General features: G+C 40.3%; 1 non-coding gene across 1 annotated transcript; it reads left to right on the forward strand.

Moving 5' to 3' along the window:
• The first annotated feature begins 24751 nt into the window (after positions 1 to 24751).
• On the forward strand, positions 24752 to 24855 carry LOC132224190 (U6 spliceosomal RNA). Its single transcript, XR_009450618.1, has one exon. It is a non-coding gene; the product is annotated as a U6 spliceosomal RNA (small nuclear RNA).
• Positions 24856 to 25090: the final 235 nt, after the last annotated feature.

The following is a 25090-nucleotide window of genomic DNA, read 5'->3' on the forward strand; positions in this document are numbered from 1 at the left end:
GAGCCAAGCCAACTAGGGCTTACCTCTGCTCTTGAAAGGATATTAAAAAAATATTATTATAATAAACATTTTTTATTTCTTTAGTACATATATAATCCTATTCTACATCAAAATTAAAAGAGACTTGCATTCTACTGTCTTTCAGTCTTTTAGTTAGAGGTGAATGTTATTAGAACACAGATATACTGGCATGACTAAGAATTGTAGATACTCCACCAGCTGATATGCTGGCTTGTGTATGAAACGACAATTAGAACTTCTATATTTTCAGCTTAATGCTATTTCAACTTTTGTACAACCTTAATTCTGAAACATCATGTCTGCATTTAGTTTTCTTTTTTTCTTTATCCTCACCAGAGAACATGCTCTTTTATTCATTTTACTGAGAGAAGAAGCGGGAGAGAGAAACATCACTTGGCTGCCTCCCATGTGTGCCCTGCTTGGGGATTGAACCTGCAACCTGGATATGTGCTCTGACAGGGAATGGAACAGGCTACCTTTTGGTGTAGGAGATGATGCTCCAACCAACTGAGGCACCCAGCCAGGGTTAGGTTTCTAATTTTTAAAGTGACTGGATAGCTCTCCCTCATCTGCGTGTGAGCCATGTTCTCAGTCTGATTTAGATGCAGTCTGTCAGGTGCTCTAATTGCCTTAGAGAACAGTACTGTATAAATACCAGAGATCATTGTTATTGTGTCTCCAGGACATTAGTCCAAGAAATGTAATTCCCTGGCCTCAAATGTAAGTTAAATGATATAGCATACGCTTTGCTCAGAGCACTGATGACTCTGGTAAAGCTGCCACCTGGCTAACAAGCCCAGTGAGAAATGTACAGGGGGCTCCGGTGTCATTTATAACCATGCCTATACCCTGGGTAACAAGGGCCGCACTGGCTCTCCCCTCTGTTGGCTGTCTTCACTCTGGAAAGACTGATCTGCCTTCAGAGCTGCTGTTGGCCATTGCCACCTTCTGGCTCTGGCATACCCCTCCCCTGACTCCCCTCCTGGCGTTGTCCTGGCAGCCTCCCCTAACTGCCAAGTTTGAGTCAGAGAGCGCAGGGGTTTGGGAGCTTTCGTGTAGCTGAGGCTGCATCATGCACACTGGCTGACAGTGGGGTGTCCTGGTGGTCTCCAGGGGCAGTCTGTTGACTACTATGGTGATCAGCTGGCCAACAGCAGTGGTGATTGGAAATAGCCCCAGAGAACGTCACAAATTGGCAAGGAAAGGCCACCGAGGGAGCAGCCTTTCATAACAGAAAACAAACAATGTTTTATGAGGTAGCTGCGAGCGTTTCTATCCAGCCAGATTTCATTTTAGGCCTTCAAAATTTGCTCAGATAGAATTGCATTTAAACATTTATACTTGAGTCTTGCAACTCGTCATTCCTTTTGTTTTACTTTTAAGTTCTTGCCTAGAACTTTGGTGTTTCTATTCAGCATGTAAGGAGTCAAAGCCTGTCTGAGGTCATGATGGTTTCTGGTGGCAGACCTGCAATGAAACAAAGTGCTCACCTTGTCTAGTTCTTTTAGCACAGACACAACTTATTTGTATACTAGAGGCCTGGTGCACGAAATTCGTGCACCCCGGCCTGTGCCCTCTTGCAGTCTGGGACCCCTTAGGGGATGTCCGCCCCTCCCCATGGGGAGCGGGGCTAAACTGGCTGTCAGACATTTCTCTCGCAGTCCGGGACCTCTTGCTCCTTACCTCCAGCCTGCTTGCAGCTCCTTACCACTTGGCTCACTGCTCCTTAGCGCTGCTGCAAAGGGGGGAGAGGCTCCTGCCACCACCGCTGCACTCGCTAGCTGTGAGCTGGTTTCTGGCTGAGTGGCGCTCCCCCTGTGGGAGTGCACTGAGCACCAGGGGGCAGTTTCTGTGTTGAGCATCTGCCCCCTGATGGTCAGTGCACAACATAACAACCAATTGGTCTGGTCATTCTGCCATAACATCACTTAGGCTTTTGTTATATAGATTGAATCATCTGCATGACAAACAAAAGGGGTTTGTGGGCATTGGCAATACATGGAATAATCTTCTCTTAATATGGGTGGAGTCATTAATGAGCTTTTGTCCTAACTGGGCTATAAAAGGCCCAATTGGAGTGAGTCATATTGGAGTGCACTGTGAATACAGCACAAACACACTCATAATGACAAAGCGAGCATTCCAGGGAGTGTGAATCAGGCCGGGAGGCTGAGGCTTTCTGTAATGTTTTTAAATGTAGATTTTATTTTTATGCAGATATGGTGAGCCTAACACATTAGGAGATAATTACCATAAAAAAGATGGGTTTGTTTATTCACAGTTCTCAAGCAGAGGGGCATGCTCCCTGGTGGGGCCACTGGGAAGCACCTGGAGGTCAGGAAGCAGAGAGACCAGGGGAATGCAGGGCCAGAGTCTCATCCTGGTTCCCACAGAAGGGAGTGGGTGAGGCGGGTGAGCAGGCTTCGGATGACAGGCTCGTTTAAATAAATTCAGGAAGGGGAGCTGTGGGGATGGTGGAAAAGGCCAACGAATTAAGAAGTACAAATTGGTATTTACAACATAGTCACAGGAATGTAAAGTATAAGATGGGAAATATACTCAATAATAATTATGTAATAACTATGTGTGGTGCCAGGTGATCTGACTTATCAGGGGATCACTTTGTAAATTATATGAATGTCTAACCACTATGAAACATCAGGTTGCTCACCTTGTACATCTGGAACTTATATAAAATAATATTTAATATCAACTTTAATTGAAAAATAAATGAATAAATAAGGCAGGCTCCAGTCCATAGGGACTGCCCCTAGTTGTCTGGTACCTGGCCCTGGGGTGACAAAGGCAGGGGAATAGTGGCCCTGAGTGTGAGAGCTAAATAGAAGAAGTGGTTGGCTATGAGCTGTGGCCTGGGTAGTTTGAAAAGAAAAACATGCTCCCAGTGAGTTGTTAGCAATCTCTAGGAATTAGCTATGCCTGGGAAGGGCCATAAGGCCCTACATGTGAAACCATCAAGAATGTAAAGTCAAAAGACATGTTGAACACATGGAGTTAGCACATATCATGCTACACGGAATTAAGTACAACTGTATTGTAGTTTGTTTGCTCTTTATATTGTTCAATAAAAAAAAATCTCAAATCCAATAGTCCTAATGACTGCTTGTGGCATAGCAAGGAAGGATACTGTGACTCTGTGACATTCAAAATTTCAGCTACAGCCATTACACAGGAGAGTTCAGAGAGAGGGAAAAAGGAGGAGAAAGAAAGAAAAGAAAGAAACCCTATTAGAAACATAACTGTGTTCAGTAGAAACTCTATTGATGGTGGTGGCTGGTCCATTTGAGATGCTACAGATCTGATGAGAAGAAAGACATATTAGAAAAGCAGCAAATCCTAATTTTGTTTTGTTTTGTTGCATGGCAGGGAGCTTTTTGTTTTGATTGAGGTTATTTGCTTTGCAAGCAATAGGAAGTCATGCGGACTTTGGAGGGAGGGTGACCTGGATTTGGAGCCTGGCCTTGGCCCTTAGGAGCTCTGTGATACTAGGTTGACCTCACCAGATCTATTGCTTCATCACTAATATGGAGATAATAATAACTTGAGTAAGTGCTCAAAAAAATGTCAGCTGTGAGTGAGTCAAATCCCATTAGAAAGAGCCAGAAAAATGGATCAATCTTGTATCTGGTACGTGATTCTTCCTCTTATTTCACAGCCTTATTAAGAAATAGGGTATTTTCAGTTTTTTCATTTTGGTTCCCTTCATCTTGATGTTACAACATTTCCAGTCTTAGCGAAATTGATTCTGAATAAAGGTTAATTTGAGTCTATTTAGCACTAATAATAATAATAATAATAATTAATAATGACTGAAAAGTACAGATAAGGGAAGGTTAACTTACTGGAAAATTCCTCTGGTCTCAACAAAGTCTTGTGTTCTGATTTTCCATTTATTTACATATAATAGTTGAAATATATTTACAATCCTTTTTCTTTTTAGAAGCTATGTAGGCTCATAGAAGAGAATCAGAAAAATGTTGCATAAGAGAAAGAAGAAAAAAATTAAAATCATCTATAGTCATTTCATCTAAACTCACCATTCCATTTTCATGTTTTCTCGTTGTCTCTTTTTTTTCTAAATCAGTGTTGTAAACATATAATTGTTATTCACAGGATACAGAAAATTTTCATCCTTTAAATAACATTGTATCATATTTGCAAGTTTGTTGCATACTCTATTATATCACATTTAGTGTCTGACTAGTATTCTCTTTAACGCTTTTCAAATTATCTTAAGAATTATTAGGACTGCTGAGAACATGTGACTATGGAACAAAAATCCCAAATTGATGGCTCATGAGCTAGAACCACTCAGAAAACTTATTTAGGAGGATGGGCCAACTTAAAAAAACAAAAACAACAATAACCTAAAGAAATTATGGATTTCTGCTTTTCTTAAATACTTGAACCTCACAATATCACACTTGCAGTTTCCTGTGCAAGAATCTTGGAAAACAGAGTTTTATTTCCTTTTGGATTTCATATGAGATCTTCAATCTGTTGCAATCTTCCATATTCTGTTGTTCCCACTTAACTTACCTACATTTGAGACTCAAGGAGACTTAGAGGGGATTCAAGCTACATTCATTGTTGTGCCACTAGGGCCACACCAAACTACAAGAATCTAAGGCTTTGGTTAAGCCATGAGGGCCTAAGGACAGAATGGTGTAACAGTGAAATTAAACAATTCATTGGATATGGCAAAGATGAAGGATGCTTCCAACACTTTGAGTTTCGTTCAGTAGAAGAAGGCCAAGGTCAATGACTGATGCAGGAAGATGACAAGTTTGGCTTTTTATCTATGGATCTTTTTTTTTGTAAGTTCATTTTCTGGAGGAACTTAAAGTATAAATTATCACTACTTGTCTTCATTAGCTATGTTGCTTCCTAAGGCAACTATAATTCCTAAGAATGGCCAGCAGCAACTCTGATTTCTCTTTATGATGTTGGGTTGAGCTCAGAAGAAAAACTGAAACTACAGTTGATAAAGTCCAGCCAGCCATCAAGTCAGCCAAGGCAACAATCTGCTTTATGATGATCTGATCACATTTTGGGTACTGAATTGAATGATTCCATCCAAAGGAGACTTGAGACCCTGTCACAGGAAGAATTATTAGAATAATTAGAACATCAGCCTGATGAACTGATGACTACTTTCAAGAATTTACAAGAGTATTTGTAATAAAGAGGAATTGATTTCCTATGAGTGACCTCAAAGTATGAAATTAGGAATAATAAGTACACATTGTATTTTGGCAAGGTTCAGAATAAATATAATGAAGAATATTCTAAAATTGAGAGGTCATAAAAAATAGAACAGGTCTCCTTGGAAAGTGGCATTTCCTTTCACCAGAGATACGCAGACACATGCGGGAAAATGACTTGTCGGGGAGCTGGAGAGAGGATGCAAACATGGACTAAATAGCCTCTAAAATCTTATCCAGTCCTACCATTATACGAATCCATAAGCCAGAGTATTCTACAAGTAACTCCAGAGACTCTTAAGTTGATGGTACAAGTGGCATCTCCGAAACACAACCTGCACTTCTACTAGAGCCAAGAGCTTGAGAGTAATCTTATATCTCCCACTCAGATCTGCACTGGTTGCCAAACTGCAGGGGAGTAAAGACTCCGCGTTATCTTGATAGACGAGCTGGCGAATCCCACACAGCTGTGTTGTGGAAATGTTCTCAATTCCCCTCATGATAACATTGAGTCATAAAAGGAAGAAATGAACATTTATTTGCCAACTCCACCTGTCTGTTGGGCCCACCATATCTATATTAGCATCAAGGGAACTTGCCTATAGTGCTGAAATTTTTATCAGTAGGAGAGAAGCAACTGTTCTTTCCCTTAAATTGTGCTTTAAGCCAGCTTCTTTTTTCATCAGAAACTAAATGATAAAAATTGAGTGTTGGATGACTCACTTGTCAACATTTACATTTAGTAAAAATGTTTGGAACTAAAAATCTCAAAACTTTTGAGCTTCACATTTTTAAAATTCAGATCCAGAGTGAAAATTACTTTTGTTCTGAATCCAATCTGAATCCAACACACTGTCTTTTAGAATTCACTGTGTTTTCTATAGAAAAGCAAGGTCAGCGAAGGGGAAAAAGAAGAGGTGAATGAAAATCCAGAAGGAACAGTTTTTTTTATTTAAATCTGAAGTTCTTGAATTTATCCTTTTCTTAAGTTTCTTGGTAAGTTTATTATTTCTGAATCTGTGACAATGACATCTCTTCCATTATCAAAGAGAATTAATTTTAGAGTTGAGTGGGAAGTGAGTTTTCAAATGTCCAGATTAACTGATGCACTCACTAATTAAAGTGCCTGTTTTTATTTATATTTGCAATTAGTTCATCTGCTTCCTGTACACTTTTAGGACCAGATATTTGTTAGGCAGATTTCTTTTAAAAACTGACTACCATTGATTTTGACCCATATTCTCAAGTTGAAGTATAAGCGTGACCTAGTGGGACAACGTGAGTTGTTCTATTGTTAGGAATAATGGAAATGCCAAATAAAAAGAATCGATAACAATAACATAACTGGATCTCTGGACCACAACATCAAATCAGAACTGGCATCTGTACCCACCACTTTTACCGTTTGACTGTTAAGCATGATTTCCTGACTCTCTCAATTTATCTCTCATTACTCTCTGAGAAGCGTGCCAACCACTCATTTATTTTTATTATCTTTATAGTCTTATACTTGCATAAGATGCCAAGAACTAGCGTTCAGGAAAAGAATAGGCCAATTAACTATAGCCAAAAGAAAAATGTCAGTTTCTTCAGTGTGACCCTGAAATCAGTATCATATTGCATCATTACCAAATCTATATAGAAATGCACCATTATCTATTTTGAGTTTATTTTTGTGAATGGTGTAAGTTGGTATTCTAATTTCATTTTTTTTTGCATGTATCTGTCCAATTTTCCCAAAACCATTTACTAACGAGACTATCTTGACGCCATTGTATGCTCTTGCCTCCTTTGTCAAATATTAATTGAGCATAATGGCTTGGGTCAATTTCTGGGTTCTCTGTTCTGTTCCATTGGTCTGTATGTGTGTTCTTGTGCCAGTACCAGGCAGTTTTGAGAACCTTGGCTTGGTAATATAGCTTGATATCTGGTATTACGATCCCACCAACTTTGTTCTTCCTTATCAAGATTGCTGCAGCTATTCTGGGTCTTTTTTTAATTCTAGATGAATTTTTGGAGAGTTTGTTCTAGGTCTTTGAAGTATGCCATTGGTATTTTAATGGAGATTGCATTGAATCTATAGATTGCTTTGGGTAGTATGGACATTTTAATGATGTTGATTCTACCAATCCATGAACATGATATATTCTTCCATTTGTTTAGGCCTTCCTCTATCTTTTCAGTGTCCTGTAATTTTTGAGTACAGGTCCTTTACCTCCTTGGTTAAATTTACTCCTAGGTATCTTAATTTTTTTGGTGCAATGGTAAATGGGATTTTGTTTGTTTGTTTGTTTGTTTGTTTGTTTGTTTCTCTTTATGTGAGTTCATTATTGGTGTATAAAAAATCCATAGATTTCTGGGTGTTAATTTTGTGGACAAAGACTTAAATGTTAATAATGACGGGAAATCATAAAAATCTTAGAAGAAGCCATGGACAGCAAATAGCAGACATTTATTGTAGCAATATTTTTACTGATACAGCTCCTAGAGCAATGGAAACTAAGGAGAAAATAAACAAATGGGACTACATCAAAATAAAAATCTTCTGCACAACAAAAGAAACCATCAACAAAACAATAAGAAAGCCCACTGCATGGGAGAACATATTTGCCAATGTTATCTCCGATAAGGGATTAATCTTCAAAATTTATAGGTAACTCATACAACTTAACAAAAGGAAGACAAATGATCCAATCAAATAATGGGCAAAGGACCAAAATAAACACCATTTAAAAGAGGACATAAGAAGGCCAAGAGACATATGAAAACATGCTCAAAGTCACTAATTATCTGTGAGATGCAAGTCAAAACCACAACCATCTCACACCTGTCAGAATGGCTATCATCAACAAATTAACAAATGCCAAGTGCTGTAGAGAATGCAGAGTAAAAGGAACCCTAGTGCACTGCTGGTGGGAATGCAGACTGTGCAGCCACTGGGAAAACAATATGATGTTTCTTCAAAAAACTAAAAATGGAACTTCCATTTGACTCAGTAATCACATTTCTAGGAATATATCCCAAGAAGACAGAAACACCAATCAGAAAGAACATATGCACCCCTATGTGCATAGCAGCACAATTTACAATAGCTAAGATTTGGAAATAGCCTAAGTGCCCATTAGCAGATGAGTGGATTAGAAAACTGTGGTACATCTACACAATGGAATGCTATGCTGCTGTAATAAAGAATGAATTCTTACCATTTGCAACAGCATGGATGGACCTGGAGAGCATTATGCTAAGCAAAATAAGTCAGTCAGAGAAACATAAATTTCACATGATCTCACTCATTAGTGGAATATAATGAACAACATAAACTGATGTGCAAAAATAGAACCAGAGTCAATGAAGCATCGAACAGACTGTCCAACCTATGAGGGAAGGCGGGGGATGGGGGAGGGGTAAGAGATCAACCAAAGGACTTGTATGCATGCATATGAACATAACCAATGGACACAGACTGGCAGGGGGTGGGGCATGTGCTTGGGGGTGGGGGTGGCTAGGGAGAGGTTAATGGGGGAAAAAGGAGACTTATGTAATACTTTAAACAATAAAGAATTAACAAAACAAACAAACAAAAAGAAATGCACCATTGTCATTCAGACACTACAAATCTCCACACAACCTATTCTGAGTTCTCCTAATGTGCAGATTTTATGTATATTTGGCTTTTATTTTATTCTGCTAATAAAATTCCCTTTCTGGTCTCAGGTGAACAGAGTCGGTTTCCAGTTTATTGTAATAATCTCCTGCCCCCACATCTACTTGGACACTGACCCACACATGATATGGTTTTAAAATGGGACAGCACTGAACCTTATGACTCTAGCAGTCTCTGAGTGTTTTAATTATGTAGCACTTGCACACAAAGCAAAAATTACAAATTATGTCCTTTTTTTCTAGATAGGAAATATTAGGACATATGAACTGTTTCCACAGCATCCTTAAGCCTGGTGACTCCCAAACTTTGAACTAGCTGTTTAATTTAAGAAATGCCCAAGCCTTTTTAAAAGTTTAAATAGAACTTCCTAATACTGATCACTAAATGCTAGGGGTGATTTTGAGATAGAGGTTAACTGTGGATGTTAAATTGTATTTCATTCATATTTTGATTGAAAACTTTAGTCGGAAATCCAAGTCCTGCCGTTTGATTTCCATAATCTGAATTCACCATCAGGATGGTGGTGGGTTTGTTTTCAGTGTAGTCGAGATGTCAGAAAATGAACAGTCTAGATGGTGCCACCTGTAGATAATAACATATTTTGTTTTAGTACAATGCAGATTTTTAAAATACCAGAAAAAGGAAAGGCAACCATTCTTGAATTCTTTTATTTTCTAAATTGATTTTCAGAGAGAGGGGGGTGAGGGAGAGAGAGATAGAGAAAGAAAGAGAGATCAACATTGACTTGCTACTCCATCCTATGCAGTCATTGGTTGACTCTCATATGTGCCAGGGATTGAACTGCAACCCTGGCGCATTTAGATGATGCTCCAACCAACTGAACTCCCTGGCCAGCGCTCGAATTCCATTTCTAATCTGAGTATGAGTATTTTTGTCGATATGCTCCTTTGGTAGTAATCCCTAACAGTCTCTCCAGTCACCCTGCTCCTGGGCCAGTGCCCACTGTTGCTGTTTACCATTAACCATGTGTTAGGATAGAATTTGAAATAGGACCCTCCTCTCCATTATAACATTTCAGCTTGAGGCTTGGCTTCCTAAAACACTTAGCCCACATCCAGCCACTTTCAGCACAGCGATGTCTTTCCTTGCTCATTCATTCTTTCTTGCTTACTTCCTTGGCTTATTTGCATGCAGTCTAATTCCTGGATCACGTGACATGGTCTTTCAGTGCTCAGGTGAATACTTTCAGATGCATCTTTTGGTCTTCTCAGATCCAATCAGAACTTTGACATGTAAATTAATAGATCTGAAAAATCATCTATATCATAATGTTTGGGGGCTAGGCTAATGGAGAATCTATATGAAATTCTTCTCAGTTAACATTTACCTTATTTTTCACATTAAAATGTTACTATTTTCTTAAGATCACAAACTCGAAAGTATGTATTCTCTGTAATCCAAAATAAGTATATTTGTGTATGATTATATGTATTTTTAAATTTCTTAGAAAAGTATAAAACTACATTAAGCTCTCTGTTTCATTGTTTTCTACACATTTATTATTTTAGGCCTTTCATAAATAACAGTGTAGAAAGCCTCGTGTCTTTCCCTACAGTCAACAGGCTCACTAAAGGCAGAAGTGTCAGTGAATGTTATCTCTATTCAGTGACAACATTAGCTGTTGGATTCAGTCCAGTTTTTAAATGCAATCCCTCCTGCATATGTTTAATAGCTTTAGAAAAAGAAGAAAAAATGTAAAGAATGAAAGACCCGGGATGTCCAGGAAACGAAGAAATGCTTAATGATGTATATCATTATGTATATTGTGCTTAAATTAAAATTATACTACAGTTTGTCTTAGCCAAAAGGCTGAGAAGTGGTCAGTTAAAATGATATAGTGAGTACTCTGCTCATGTGCAGGCTTTATAAGGTCCAAGTGGTATCGTACCTGCAATACTGCTATATTAGGGCACTGCACAGAAGTGGTCCATCATCCCTTTGTTCCTAATAAATCATAATGACAGGTGAGGTTCACTCCCATGGGCCTTAACCTTTTTTATGGGGTTGGACATAAATAATATAAAATCCAGGTTATATGCATTTCCTTCTTTTTCTCTCACTGAGGGGAAAGGTTAAGACTTTTTTAAAAAAATTGTTTAAAAACAGGTGTGGATAGAACAAGCATAAGGTATGACACAGATATATTTTAAACTATCTTATCTATCTATACTACTAAAAGGGTAATATGCTAATTAGACCAGGTTGACTGGACATCTTCCAGATGTCCAACTTCCTTCTGGACAAAGCCACAGTAGCGGAGGGCCAAGGCAGAGGCGGTTAGGGGAGATCAGGCTGGCAGGAAAGGGCACTTGGGGGTAATCAGGCCGGCAGGGGAGGGCAGTTGGGGTGATCAGGCCAGCAGGTGAGCAGTTAGGAGTCAGTGGTCCTGGATTGTGAGAGGGATGCCCCACTGCTGGTTTAGGCCCGAACCCACAGGGATTCCAGATTGAAGAGGGTGCAGGCCGGGCTGAGGAACACCCCCCTCCCCCTGCCCCTATGCATGAATTTTGTGCACCGGGCCTCTAGTCCTATCTAATAAAAGAGAAACATGGTAATTAGCATACGACTGCTACCCTTCCCATTGGCTAATCAGGGCGATATGCAAATTAACTGCCAGCCAAGATGGCGGCCGGCAGCCAGGCAGCTGGAAGCTAACATGAGGCTTGCTTGCTTCAGTGACGGAGGACTCCAATGTTCCCCGCCTGCCTTGCCGGCCCCTGAGCTTGCAGTTTGAAACATTGTAACAAATATAGAAGCTAAACAAAACCCCAGAAACCTGCTTTCAGCCAGCCGGGATCTCAGAGCTGGAGCTGATACAGTGTATCGATTATAGAACCCAAACAAACCAGATACCTGCTTTCAGCAGCAGAGGCCTCAGAGCTGGAGCCAGAGCTAAAGCTGGCCCAGAATAAAAAAAAAAAAAGAAAAGAAAAAAAGGAGCAGTTGGGAGCTTCAGTCACCCGCCAGCCTGAAAACAGCCCTCAGCCCCTCACCCAGACTGGCCAGGCACCCCAGTGGGGACCCCCACCCTGAAGGGTGTGTGACCAGCTGCAAACAGCCATCATCCCCTCATCCAGGCTGGCCAGGCATCCCAGTGGGGACCCCCACCCTGATCCAGGACACCCTTCAGGGCAAACCAGCCGGCCCCCACTCGTGCACCAGGTCTCTATCCTATATAGTAAAAGGGTAATATGCCTCCCAGCACTGGGATCAGCGGAGCCGCGAGGCCTCCCGGCACCGGGATCAGAGTGACAGGGGGCAGCGCCCAAACCCCCTGAATGCCCTGCGGCTCTGTGTGTGACAGGGGGTGGGGCCACAACCTCCCTATCCGCCCTGCTCTGTTCATGACAGGGGAAGGCGCCCCAACCCCCTGATAAGCCCTGCTCTGTGCCTGATTGGGGGGAGCTCCCCAACCCCCTGATCGGCCCTGCTCTGTGGGTGATAGAGGGCGGCGCCCCAACCCCCTGATCCGCCCTGCTCTGTGCCTGATTGGGGGGAGCTCCCCAACCCCCTGATCGGCCCTGCTCTGTGGGTGATAGAGGGCGGTGCCCCAACCCCTGATCCGCCCTGCTCTGTGTGTGACAGGGGTCGGTGCCCCAACTCCCCTATCGGCCCTACTCTGTGGTGGGGGGAGTTCCTCAACCCCCTGACGGGCCCTGCTCTGTGCGTGACTGGAGGGAGCTCCCCAACCCCCTGATTGACCCTGCTCTGTGCGTGACAGGGTACAGAGCCCCAACCCCCCTGATGGGCCCTGCTCTGTGTGTGACACGGAGTGGCGCTGCAACCTCCCCATCGACCCTGCCTTGAGTGTGACAGGGGGCGGTGCCCCAACCCCCGAATTGGCCCTACCCTGAGCATGCCTGAGGGTGGCATTGCAACCTCCCAATCCGCTCTGCTCTGTGCATGACAGGGGGAGGCGCCCCAACTCCCCAATCAGCTCTGCTCTGAGCCCGACCAGGCGCAGCACCTAGGGATTGGGCCTGTCCTCTGCCACCCGGGAGCAGGCCTAAGCCAGCAGGTCGTTATGTCCTGTGGGGTCCCCGACTGCAAGAGGGCACAGGCCGGGCTGAGGGACCTTCCCCCCCCCCCCCCGAGTGCACAAATTTTTGTGCACCAGGCCTCTAGTATATATATAAAAGCCTAAGCAACCAAAACGACTGAACGATGGGTTGACCAGGTGCTATGGCACACACTGACCACCAGGAGGCAGACGCTCAATGCAGGAGCTGCCCCCTGGTGGTCAGTGCACTCCCACAGTGGGAATGCCACTCAGCTGACCTACGGGCACCAGACGCCAGGCTCACGGCTGGCGAGCGCAGCTGTGGCGGTGTGAGCCTCTCCTACCTCCACAGCAGCGCAACTGAGCGGCAGCGGCAGGCACAGTGGGGCTGGATGAGCGGGAGCATTGCAGCGCCTGGCCAGAGCTCAGGCTGCTCCCCAGCGGCCTGCCGCTTCGTGCACTACTACACCCCTCAGGGGATGTTGTACTGCCGGTTTCAGTCCGACATCCCCCAAGGGGTCCCAGATTGCAAGAGGGCACAGGCCAGGCCTTTGGTATTGTATAAAGCCATGATAATTTCGATTGAAATATATCTATCTCATTTTTCATTCAGTTATCAAGTTCTAGACACTTAATATTTCCAGCACTACTCTGAGTTTAGAAGCTAACATTTCCTGAAAACATGGAAAACTCCCATTAAGCTCTTGGAGATCCACAGATGATACAAAGAGGAACAGTTCCTGTTCTCATGGAGTTTAGAATCCAGTGATTTTTAACATGAGAAGATAGCCTAAGTGCTTAAATCTATACTGTTTTACTAGGTCAGGAACCTGCATGATAATGGCCTAAGGGCCAGATCTGGCCTGTCACCTGTTTCTGGAAGGTTTTATTGGAGCACTGCCATGCCCATTCATTTACGGATAATATGCCTGTGGCAGCTTTGGGGCTGCAGCAGCAGACCTGAGTAGTTGTGATAGAGGCCATATGGCTTGCAATGCCTAAAATGTTTACCATCTGATCCTTTACAGAAAAACTTGCCAACCCCTGTACTAGGCGAAATAACAACTTATCGATGATGACTTTTTCTGTTTAAAGTTGGATTTACTTCCTGGGCCTTGATGAATTCTTATAATAGATTACTGTGTTTTCTCCATGAGGAAACTGAGGGCCAGAGAGATTAAGTATTCTGACAAAAATCACAGTTACCAAGAGACAGACTTGGTATTAAATGCTGGTCTTCTGACCAAGGGTGGCAGCTCATATTCCTTGTTCATTCTGAACACTCTCGGTGTTAAACTGGGCTCTGGGGTACAGTGAAGAGGGAGACAGGCTATCCTTCGTCTCCAAGGGGCTGCCAATCAAAGCAGTTCAGGCCCTAGCTGGTCCGGCTCAGCAGATAGAGCGACAGCCTGCAGACTGAAGGGTCCTGGATTTGATTCTGGTCAAAGACACATGTCTGGGTTGTGGGCTTGATCCCCAGTGTGGGTTGTGCAGAAGGCAGCCCATCATTGATTCTCTCGCATCATTGATGTTTCTGAAACGTGGAGTTTGGGGAGCAGATCTCCCCCTTGTGGGTTCTTGCCTCATGAAGTTTGAAGAATAAAATTCACAGATTAAAAGGACTTGTTAGTAAAAAGGTAGAAATTTACTGGAAGCAAATACAGACTCCCACATAGGGAGGGATTCCAAAGGGGATAACCCACTGAGCCCCTTTTTCTAAGGCAGTGGTTCTCAACCTTCCTGATGCCGCGACCCTTTAATACAGCTCCTCATGTTGTGGTGACCCCCAACCATAAAATTATTTTCGTTGCTACTTCATGACTGTAATTTTGCTACTGTTATGAATCGTAATGTAAATATCTGATAGGCAGGATGTATTTTCATTGTTACAAATTGAACATAATTAAAGCATAGTGATTAATCACAAAAAATATGTAATTATATATGTGTTTTCCAATGGTCTTAGGCGACCCCTGTGAAAGGGTCGTTCGACCCCCAAAGGGGTCGCGACCCAAGTTTGAGAACCGCTGTTCTAAGGTTTATAAGTGCTGCAGTTCTTTATCTCTGCATGCTCTCCTCTGATTGGACCCCTTCCCCATTTTATGACCCTGTGCTTTTCTAATTGATCACTCTCTTGCAGAATATCAGTTTCAAAGTCTAAAACCCACGTGGTGACCCCCATTTTTCTTTCCCCCTTCAATTTGCAACATTCCTCTATCTCCTGTGAACATGTTTTCTTCTTTCCAGCATGTTGACATTTCTCTGTCTTCTGTGAAAGTATGTTTCCTTCTTCCCCATACTTTTCCTTATCCTCCGTGAATGTACTAGTATGCCTTCCTCTCCCCTTATCCTGTGGCACTTTTCTATTCTCTGTGACTGTATGCCTTCTGAAGGCTCCAAACTCTCACCTATGCATCCCTCACCCATGGACCCTCTTTATTCCTAAGACTCCTTAAACCTGCCTATTTTGTCCCTAGAATTCCTTTCATTTCTATCTCTCTCCCCCTCTCCCTTCCTCTCTGAAATCAATAAAAATATATATATTTTAAAAACTACAGGATCTCAAAGCACTTCCTGGATTTTAAGACCCCGATAATTTCTTTGGCCTGTAGAAGACAGTTGGTCAAGTTTTTCCTATCTCATAAAGTAAGAGAGACTCTCAGGGTGGTCATTTCCATTTGCTAAATGCATTGGTATGAAGTTGATAAGAAAAGAAAGGTACTTTCCTATTTCACCCTGCAGGGCACTGTTTGTAATACAATAGCACTGGGCTCAAAGTGCATCTTTGAAGATTAAGAAAAATGCCTTCTGTTCATCTCTGTGTCCTCAACACCTAGCAGCACATGGTATTCAAAATTTTATTGAATAATAAGGGTATTCTACAGGCCCTTGAGAAGATTTGGGCCTTGCAAAGTTACTTTGTTTTCCCTAAACTTTTGAGCATAAAATATTTCTTAGCATTGGTTGAGTATTGCCATTGGTTTTCAACGGATGCTAATGAACACCACTAACCAAGTAGATTTTGTAAGCAAAAATTTTGGAACTTTCAGAGTATTTAAAAACACTTTTTTGGACTTCTCAGATCTTAACTCTAGATTTTGAATTTCTTACATTAAAAAAAGAGCTTGAAAAATACTCTTTTAAAATATATTAAATTTAGTCAACAAATCAATGGCATGCTAAGCCACATTAGAGCCTGAGGCAAAAGGAAAAAAATTACTAATACTGAAACTGTTTTTAACTTAACATTTTGATATTTTATTCATCATGGATGCTTTGCACTAATTATTATTTTTTAAATATTGCATAAAATACTATTTATGTTGATTACTGAGTTATTTGGCAGCCCCTTACATTTTGCTTGAAAAACAAGTGCCTCATTCATCTGACTTTAGTCCTGACCTTGCACAAACCCATATATTCTAAAGATATTTTTCTTTCACCGAAAAACTGATGTAAAATAAAGCATCAGAGGAAAAAACAATGTTGACATCCTTTTCTTCAGGAGCTCATTCCTAGCTTTATAATAAAATAAAAAATTGTAGAAAATTGTTTTGTATCCAATTGTACCAGATAGCTGAGGTGTCACAGAAGGCAGGAGTAACCTGCATGCAGGTGATAATCACTGGTCAGTGATTCACAGCGGGTGGAAGAGATCTAGGAAACAACTTTAAACTCTGGAGATTTCTTCTGTTTGGCCTTTCTTCTTTGTTTTTTAGATGGATTAAATTACAATCCTGGGAAGTTCATCTCTCCTGACTTTCTCTTCAGTGGCCTATCTTCGGGTTTCTATACAAACGAATTCAGAGCATTAGAAAAGCTTTTTGGGCCAAAATCTGAAGCTACTCCCTCCAGTCAATTCTCAGCAACTAAATTGGTAATTTTATCTCCATTTATTGACCCCTTATGCCTTTATTCTCAACTAGTTCTGAACACAAGAAACGGTGTTCTTTATTGATCTTAATCCCAACATTTCCTCACTAAATTTTGCTCTTTAAGTCTAGTTAAAAAATATTTTTGCTTTGTAGATTTATTCTAACTCTCACAACAAACTTTAGAGTTCTTGCTAGTCTCCCATACCTTACCCATAACTTTGATACCTTTTCAAATGGAGAATTTTAACATGAAGGAGCACTTTACTTTAAATTAAAATAAAGTATGAAGAAAACTGAATATCTTAAAAACAAAAACATAACTTGATTATCTTAAATCTTATTTTCACTTTGCATATTAACCTGAAAATAAAATTCAAGATAAGCAAGTTGCAGGCTCTTCTCTGACCATTTGCAATACTGAAGCTGACCACCAGCCCTGCTTTTCCCAGGGCTACCCTCACTTCTGACCAACTGACTACAAATTTGAGTTTCCCACTGTTATGCCCAGATTTCAAGATCCCCAATAGACCAACAGGGAGCCAGCCGAGTCCGATGCAAAAGCAGAGAGTCTTTTATTCAAACCCAGGCTTGGCTCCCCTACCCTCCTTACTGACACAGCATCAAGTGGCAGAGAGAGGGCTAGCCTGGTGGGGAGAGAGGTTTTATAGTAAGGGGAGGAGAGAGGACTGTGGGCTCTGCCAATTGGCCAAGCGCAAGTCAGTATCTCGTTACACAGGATGTGCGTATCTATGGCGCGCACTTCCCTTGATTGTCATTGGTTAGTTTAAAAAAATCCTGTGTGTGGCTAGCAGAGGCTTGGTCTTCCTGGAAGAAGCCTTGCTGAGCACATGGCTGCCCAAAAATGGAGGATTCGGAGCAAGATGGAGGGCGTAGCCCTCGCCCTTTCACCCACCACCCCTCAGTTTTTATAATTATTTAGAACAACTCAAAGAACTCAGGAAGCACCATATGTAAGTTAACAGTGCTGTTACAGAAAAAAAAAATATATATATATATATATATATATATACAAATCAGAACCAGGATAAAGAATTCTATTTCAGACAAGAAGCTTACACTAATGTAAGCTTGCCAGGTGTTTTTGAGAGAATAGATTAACAAAAATAATTCCCTAATGGGATTGCATAGGAAAGAATCTTTCAAAATAAGTTAGAAAGTCATGTCTGATTATTTTCTTTGGTTATTTTATTATTTCCTAAGAAAATTGTTAAAATTTATAAAATGATCAAGTGATTATTTGCTTTAGTAATTTTTTCACCATATGATCAGGCTAATTATAGAATTATTAAAGTGTCTTAATGTTACCTACTATTACCATAATTTTAGAAAATATAACAAGAATGCTGCATGTGGAATTGAAAAAATAAGTTAAGTATTACTTTGTATAATTTTTGTTAGAATAATAGTAACTTTGATTATTTTAATAAAATTTCAACGGATTATGGTAGACTGAATAATTGATCAAAATTCTTTAGCTCCCTCTAGCAATAACATATGTTTATACTTTGCCAAGGCCATGCAGTAGACTAAGTATACTTCCCTAACCCTCATCAATGTAACTTGCTTTGGCCAAAATCATGTTAGCAGCTGTGACACAAGCAGAGGACTGAGATGTGTTAGTGCTTGGCCATGCATCGTACCCTCCTGCAGTTACCATGAGAAGAGCTTCCCTGGAGAGCTATCTCAGTTGCAGCCTGGACCCCAGAATTATCACTCATGGAGCAGATCTGAGACTAACCCGCAGTAGAGCCTGGAGCAGACTCCACCCCACCCACATTTAGGGACCAAGACCAGCTGAGCAAACTGAGTTTAGTCAGCCAAACCCTAGCTGGGTGATTTGATGAGTGGTATTATTGTGCCAATATTGATTAATGCAAAAACTTGTACCTAGAAGGGGGTGCTACCATAACAAATACCTGGATTATGTGACATCAGCTTTGGAATAAGGTAGCAGAGGGCAAAGAAACTTTGAGCTGAGTCTGACAAAATTCTGCATAGTGGTAAAAAAGTTCAGTAAACCTGTCACCTATGAGAATCCCAAAGAGAAAAAAATAGCTAGTGATCCTTCCTAGCTGCAATGGATAAGGTCCTACAATATTGACATGACTGCAAAAGAGAACTTACTGGTGAAGTAGGATGAATGTTCTTGTTTTAAGCCACTGAGCTTTGGGGTGGTTTATAATACAGCATTATTGTGGCTACTGGTTGGCAGATATATGACCTAAAGTTTAAATTAGTTTTATTGATTGATTGATTGATTGATTGATTTCCTCACACAAGAATATGCTCATTGATGAGAGAGAGAGAGAGAGAGAGAGAGAGAGAGAGAGAGAGAGAGAGGCATCAATGTGAGAAAGAAACATTGATTGGTTGCCTCTGGTATGTTCTCTAACCAGGATCCAATCTAAAACATAGGTATATGCCCTGACTAGGAATCAAACCTACAACGTTTGAGTTCACAGAAAGATATGCCAACCAACTAAGCCACACCAGCCAGGGCTACATTAGTTTCAATTCCACATCCTAATAGTCTTCTTTCCTCATAGAAATATTGGCAAAACTCTATGCTGGATGTTATGAGGAATACAAAAGAGAATTATTTAGCTTAGAACTATAGTGTTATGGATAAACTTTATTTTCAGATGAAATAATTTTAAAATTATTATGAAAAGATGGTTAATAATTTTTAAGTATCAATAATTTTATGAATACAAACTGTTTTATATTATATACATTGTGAAATAGGCTCTGACATTCTTACTATAAGACATTTTAAATATCAAAGCGTTGACAAAAATGAAATAATTGAACAATTAAATTATGTTATTCTTACTAATTTTTCCTGTCAGTGAGACAATAATAAATACCCTTATATTTATTTTAATTGCTGGTGAATGTACTCCTGACCAAATTAAGACATCTAGAGATTAACTGAACCAATATGGCCAGTGTGATTAATTTGGTTTAAATCACTATTGGAGTCTTAATTCTATGAAGAGACCTCATAAATTTGAGCATGGTATGAGCCAACAAGGTTGCAGTGCCAGGGTTAACGTTTATGTGTGTGTCCTGGCTCAGCTCATTGTTCCCAAATGAAGACCAACTCAAAGCCGTCCAAGCAGGAGATGGGCTGCCAGAGTAGATGTCTAATATTATAGTAACTTCTACATGTTTCCTTCAGCTGTGTGATTGAGAAAGGGTTTCTATAGCTGTGAGAGAAAAGGACCTGGCATACAATGGTCCCATAAAATTGTCATAAAATGAGAATATGAACATGATTATATGTGGCCAAAGAGCTCACCATTTGACAGGAACAGCAACAAAAGCCACACTTTATATCTAATTAGGGAGATTTTGTGCACTATCTCAAAGATTCACCTCTTCTTCTTCTGGTGGCCTATCCTTCCAGAAATAAAAATAAAAATACAACATGGGCACTAACTAGAAGAGGAGAGAAAAACCCTTACTCTTATTAGGCATCTATGCAATAAAGTTCAAATTTCAGTTGTGTCAGACATTCCAAGTTTAATATAAATATTTCTAAATATTTGCTCAGTATATACACTTAAACATATCCAGAGGCGTAGCCAGTAAAAATGATTTCTTGTCCCTCAGTGAACTTTCTACTCTGAGTCATGAACTTCATAACAGGGACACATTACCACAGGCCATGGATGTCTGTCTTTCTTTTGTAACTGAGAAAAAAAATAGTCTGTTCCCATTTCTCAACTTGCAATTTTATTCCCTATGCCAAACCAGACCTTTGGCTGTCCTTTCCTTTAAAATATAAACTTTCCTAGTGTTAAGGACTTTTACAATTTTCTGACAAAAGAAGAGGTCTGTTATTTTTACTTAGGTTTTGTTTTGTTTGCTGAAAAATGAGATATTGGAAACATGCCATTTTTAAAGACTCACTTTAATTTGTTGGGTAATGACTGTTAATATGGAGTCTGAAAAGTCAGGAGACGTTTATTTATCAAAGACTAGATGTTAATCAGAGTAAACCGAATGGATTCTGTAGAATTCTGTTTGCAATAAAAATCCCTTGTTAATACCTTCCAGATCAATCAAAATATTAAAGCCAAGTTTATTTGCATCCATCAAATGCAATGAGCCCCACTGGCATCAGGGCTGTGGAATTCTGGGCTTCAAGTGCCCTGGGAGTCAAGGGCTGTGGTGATAATCTATTAGCATATTTCCCACAGACGAGGCAGTGGAATGATTGAATATTTAACCAGTGCCAAAACATCACAATATACAGCCTCGACTTGAGAATTGAACCTGTCATCTCCTAAATTGTGCGCATTTTCAAGCAGTTAGCACCGCTTATTGTATGAAAACTATCACATCACTCTCATTCTTATAGCAAATTGCTTCATACATGTTAAGGTAAAGGATAATGTTATACTTCCACCGTAATTGACAGACGGGGATCATGTGTTCTGTGTATATTTTATCATTGACCCAAGAGGGAAAAGCAAAAAGAGGAGTGGGAACCACTGTTTTTAGGCATACAATAATGGTTTTGGGGTTTTTGTTTGTTTGTTTGTTTTATAAGTAGATGAATCCCAAAAGCTTCCACTTGTTTTTTGGGAGAATCTGATGTCATCCTTTCAAGCAAAACTGGTCAGATTTCTATGGTATTTCATGTCTGCAAGCCACAGCATTATTTCCATCAGCTGTTAATACTGCTACTAAAATTAATGCCGGGAACTCCACAGTTTAAGCAACTTAAGGGGGTTTAGCAATAACATTTGTTCATGGTCTCTTTATAAGGTTATGATTTTGGTTAAGTATAGTATGTCAAAGGATCTCACTGTGGGATTTATTTCTACATAATTAACTGGAGCTAAGTTCAAGGGGTATGACGCCTGTTTGAGATTGCCTGATTCTACTTCACTGTGTTGGAATGGGCTGTTCCAGTTTGGCTCAGAGGTGATATTTCCTCTGGCCTGGAGTTGTAAAGCAAGCAATTTAAAATGCATAAACACAGTGCCTGAGCCCTGCCGTATATCCACCACCCAGCAGGGCATTCACACTAAGCACTGCCTCACTTACTAATTGCTCAACTGAAGTCCTCACTCCCTTCCCAACTGTCCATTTTCATGTGAATTTGTATCAATGGGGTCCAGGCAGAAAGAAAAGCAACATATTGGAACATCATAGATAACTTGAAATTTCTAAGACCAAATTTTCCCCAGAATACTCTTTACAGAATGAAGAACCAGGGATTTTTATTTTACCTCAATTTTGGGTTCTATAAAAGAAAAATTACAGCCCTAACTGATTTGTCTCAGTGGATAAGGCATCGGCCTGCAGACACAAGGGTCCCAAGTTCGATTCCAGTCAAGGGCATGTACCTGGGTTGCAGGCACATACCCAGTAGGGGGTGTGCAGGAGGCAGCTGATCAATGTTTCTCTCTCATCGATGTTTCTAACTCTCTATCCATCTCCCTTCCTCTCTGTAAAAAATCAATAAAATATATTTTAAAAAAAGAAAAGAAAAATTACAGAACTAGATATCAGGAAGCCTGAGTTTTTAGCCTTGGCTCAGACATCAAATAATTAGATAATTCAACCAATATTTATAAGCGTTTACTATTATTGCTCATCACATTGCTAAATGCCAGAATGTAGAGGAAATGCATAGTCCTGCTGTTACAAAGTCCACAGTGTAGTGGGGAGAATTAAATGGGTATTTCATTTTAGCAAGTAAGAACTTGACCAGTCTACAGACTCTCTCAGTAAAGTGGAAGACTTAAAGCCACTTTTTGTTTTTTTAGCGGCGATTTTATGATTTTTTATTAAAGTGTATATCTCATAAGTTAAATGTTTTCAAAAGGTACTGTGTCCAAGCACTGTACATTGTATTTTACATGAAGGTTGCACCTATGTGACTGGCCCAAGATCACATAGCTGGTAAGTGGCAGACCCATAACTGAGACCCCTGCCTACCTGCCTCCAAAGGCCATGTTCCTGCAACTCAAAATAAGACTAAACTAAGACTGTCCGTCAGGAATATGATTAAGATGGAATTATTACAGCCTGCAGGATAAAAAGGCAGGACACATTTTTAGAGTGAAACTGATGTGTTGAGAGAAGATTGAAAGGAATCATTTCTAGATCACATCTGTTTGGAGATTAAGTACAGATATGTACTATTGTGTCCCATTGTTTATATTTTTCTTATTAAATAATAATCAAGAGAATAATGTGAACTGGAATGTGATGGTTGGGAGTCATGTTATTTTTCTGTGTGCATTTACTGCTGGCTGGCTGAAGTAGGACCCATTTAACAATCCATGAGGCAGCAGCATGGTGTTCTGGAAAGAGCCTGGCTGGGAATGGCCTCTTGCCAATGACTCTGCGTGGCATTGGGAATTCATTTCCTTGAGCTGGGAGTCAATGCTCCTATCTGTAAAATGAGGATGAGAGGTCTGGTCTAGCTTTGTGACTCTTTCTAAAGGAATTAAGCTCTTTTAGATATAGTCTGACTTTGGAAATATACTCCCAATATCTACTAAATAATAATATATTGATCGGCCTTTGGCATTTGTTTCCTGATAGATGCACTTTTCCTTTTTCTAACCTAAACACACACACACACACACACACACACACACACACACACACACACCCTTTCTCTTCTATCCTCTTCCCAACCTTCCCCCACCTTCCTCTTCAGGTCTTGACTTCGTTAGGGAAGCTTTAGCTGATTTCCAGTCTTGGTTGTTTTCCTTCTGATTTCTATGAAATTACTCTCTACTTTCTCTGTCACTGAGCTGTTGTGAGGATCCGATCACAAAATACATGTACAGTGCTTGGAACCATGCTTGGCACCTAAAGTACTCAATGGCTATTCGCTAACATCATCATTATCATCATCATCATCATGCTTTCTAAACTTATGACACTCTTTGATTTATTGGTCTTTTTGGTTCTATGTGTCATCTACTAGGTATTACCCTTGGGAGGGCAGGGACCATAACAACAGAACTTACGGTTGCAACCTCAGCAGCTTAACCAGTGAATGACAAGAGTAAATAAACACATCCTAATTAGGTAATGTTCAATAGCACATAGCAATTTACATAAGAAAACTTTCATTTATACAACGAAGCAAGTTAAGCCTTTCAGCACTTACATTCTAGTGGGATAGACTGAAACATGCAATTTAAAATAACTTGATGTGATGAGGGCTGTAATCAAGTTCTGAACTTAGGTTTATGGAGACTTAGAAAAAGAAGCAATAGATCTTGCCTGGGGGATGAAGTACACACAACACTTCAGTAGAGCCTTGTAGTGCCAGTGTGATTTAAACTAGCCGATATGTGAGAGATGGGCCATTTCACAAAGGAAAAAAGATGATATAAATAACAACACTAGGTGGGAAACTGCATAACGGGTTTATACCACTGACTTACTAGGTCCTGGGGAGGATGCCCTGGGGATAAGGAACAGGTTTATTAGAGAGTGAAGAGAGATGAGAATGGGAAGATAGGTTTAGACTTTTAAATGTCTTAAATGTCATGCTGTTATATGGTTATATGGAACTTGCAAACGCTTTTCCTCTCTCCTGGTCACCTCTCAATACCATGCAATCCGTATCTTGTCTCTTATTGTAAAGCTAAGTATGCATTCACCCAAGCTATTAAATTGTGCTTACATTTTGACTTTTCCTTTAACATTTCCTCTACTCCATCCCCACTTCTGAAACATCTCTGAAATTCAGGTCATCGTGTCCATTTTCTCTGCAGCTGACTGAGTTCAGGTAATCAAGACATTAACCACCCGATCTCCTGTTCGTGGTACATCATTCACACTGCTGCCAGTTACTTCTGACTCTCACCCATCAAGCTTCCACTTTAAGTTTGTCATTTAATCTGACAGAACCACTGTTCATTTTACTTTTAAAATAATATTTTGTGTGCTTGCTTCAGCAGCACATGTACTAAAATTGAAATGATACAGAGATTAGCATGATGCCTGTGCAAGTATTACACCCAAATTTGTGAAGCAGTAAAATAATAATAGTAGTTTTGAGAAGAAAGCATTGTAACAATGTTCCACATGCTAAAAGATCTACATTTGCCTTTTATACTACTTGAATTATTGAGAGCTTGGTCATCGAGGTCATAATCACTGTCTAAATTATCACAAATGTGCTGTATAAATCAATCTTGTATAAAAAAACATTTAAAAAATTTAAGTGAGTAATATTTTTTATATTGTAAACTAGAGGCCCAGTGCACAAAAATTTGTGCAC

The sequence above is a fragment of the Myotis daubentonii genome, chromosome 1 (assembly GCF_963259705.1).
Source record: "Myotis daubentonii chromosome 1, mMyoDau2.1, whole genome shotgun sequence".
NCBI lineage: Eukaryota > Metazoa > Chordata > Mammalia > Chiroptera > Vespertilionidae > Myotis > Myotis daubentonii.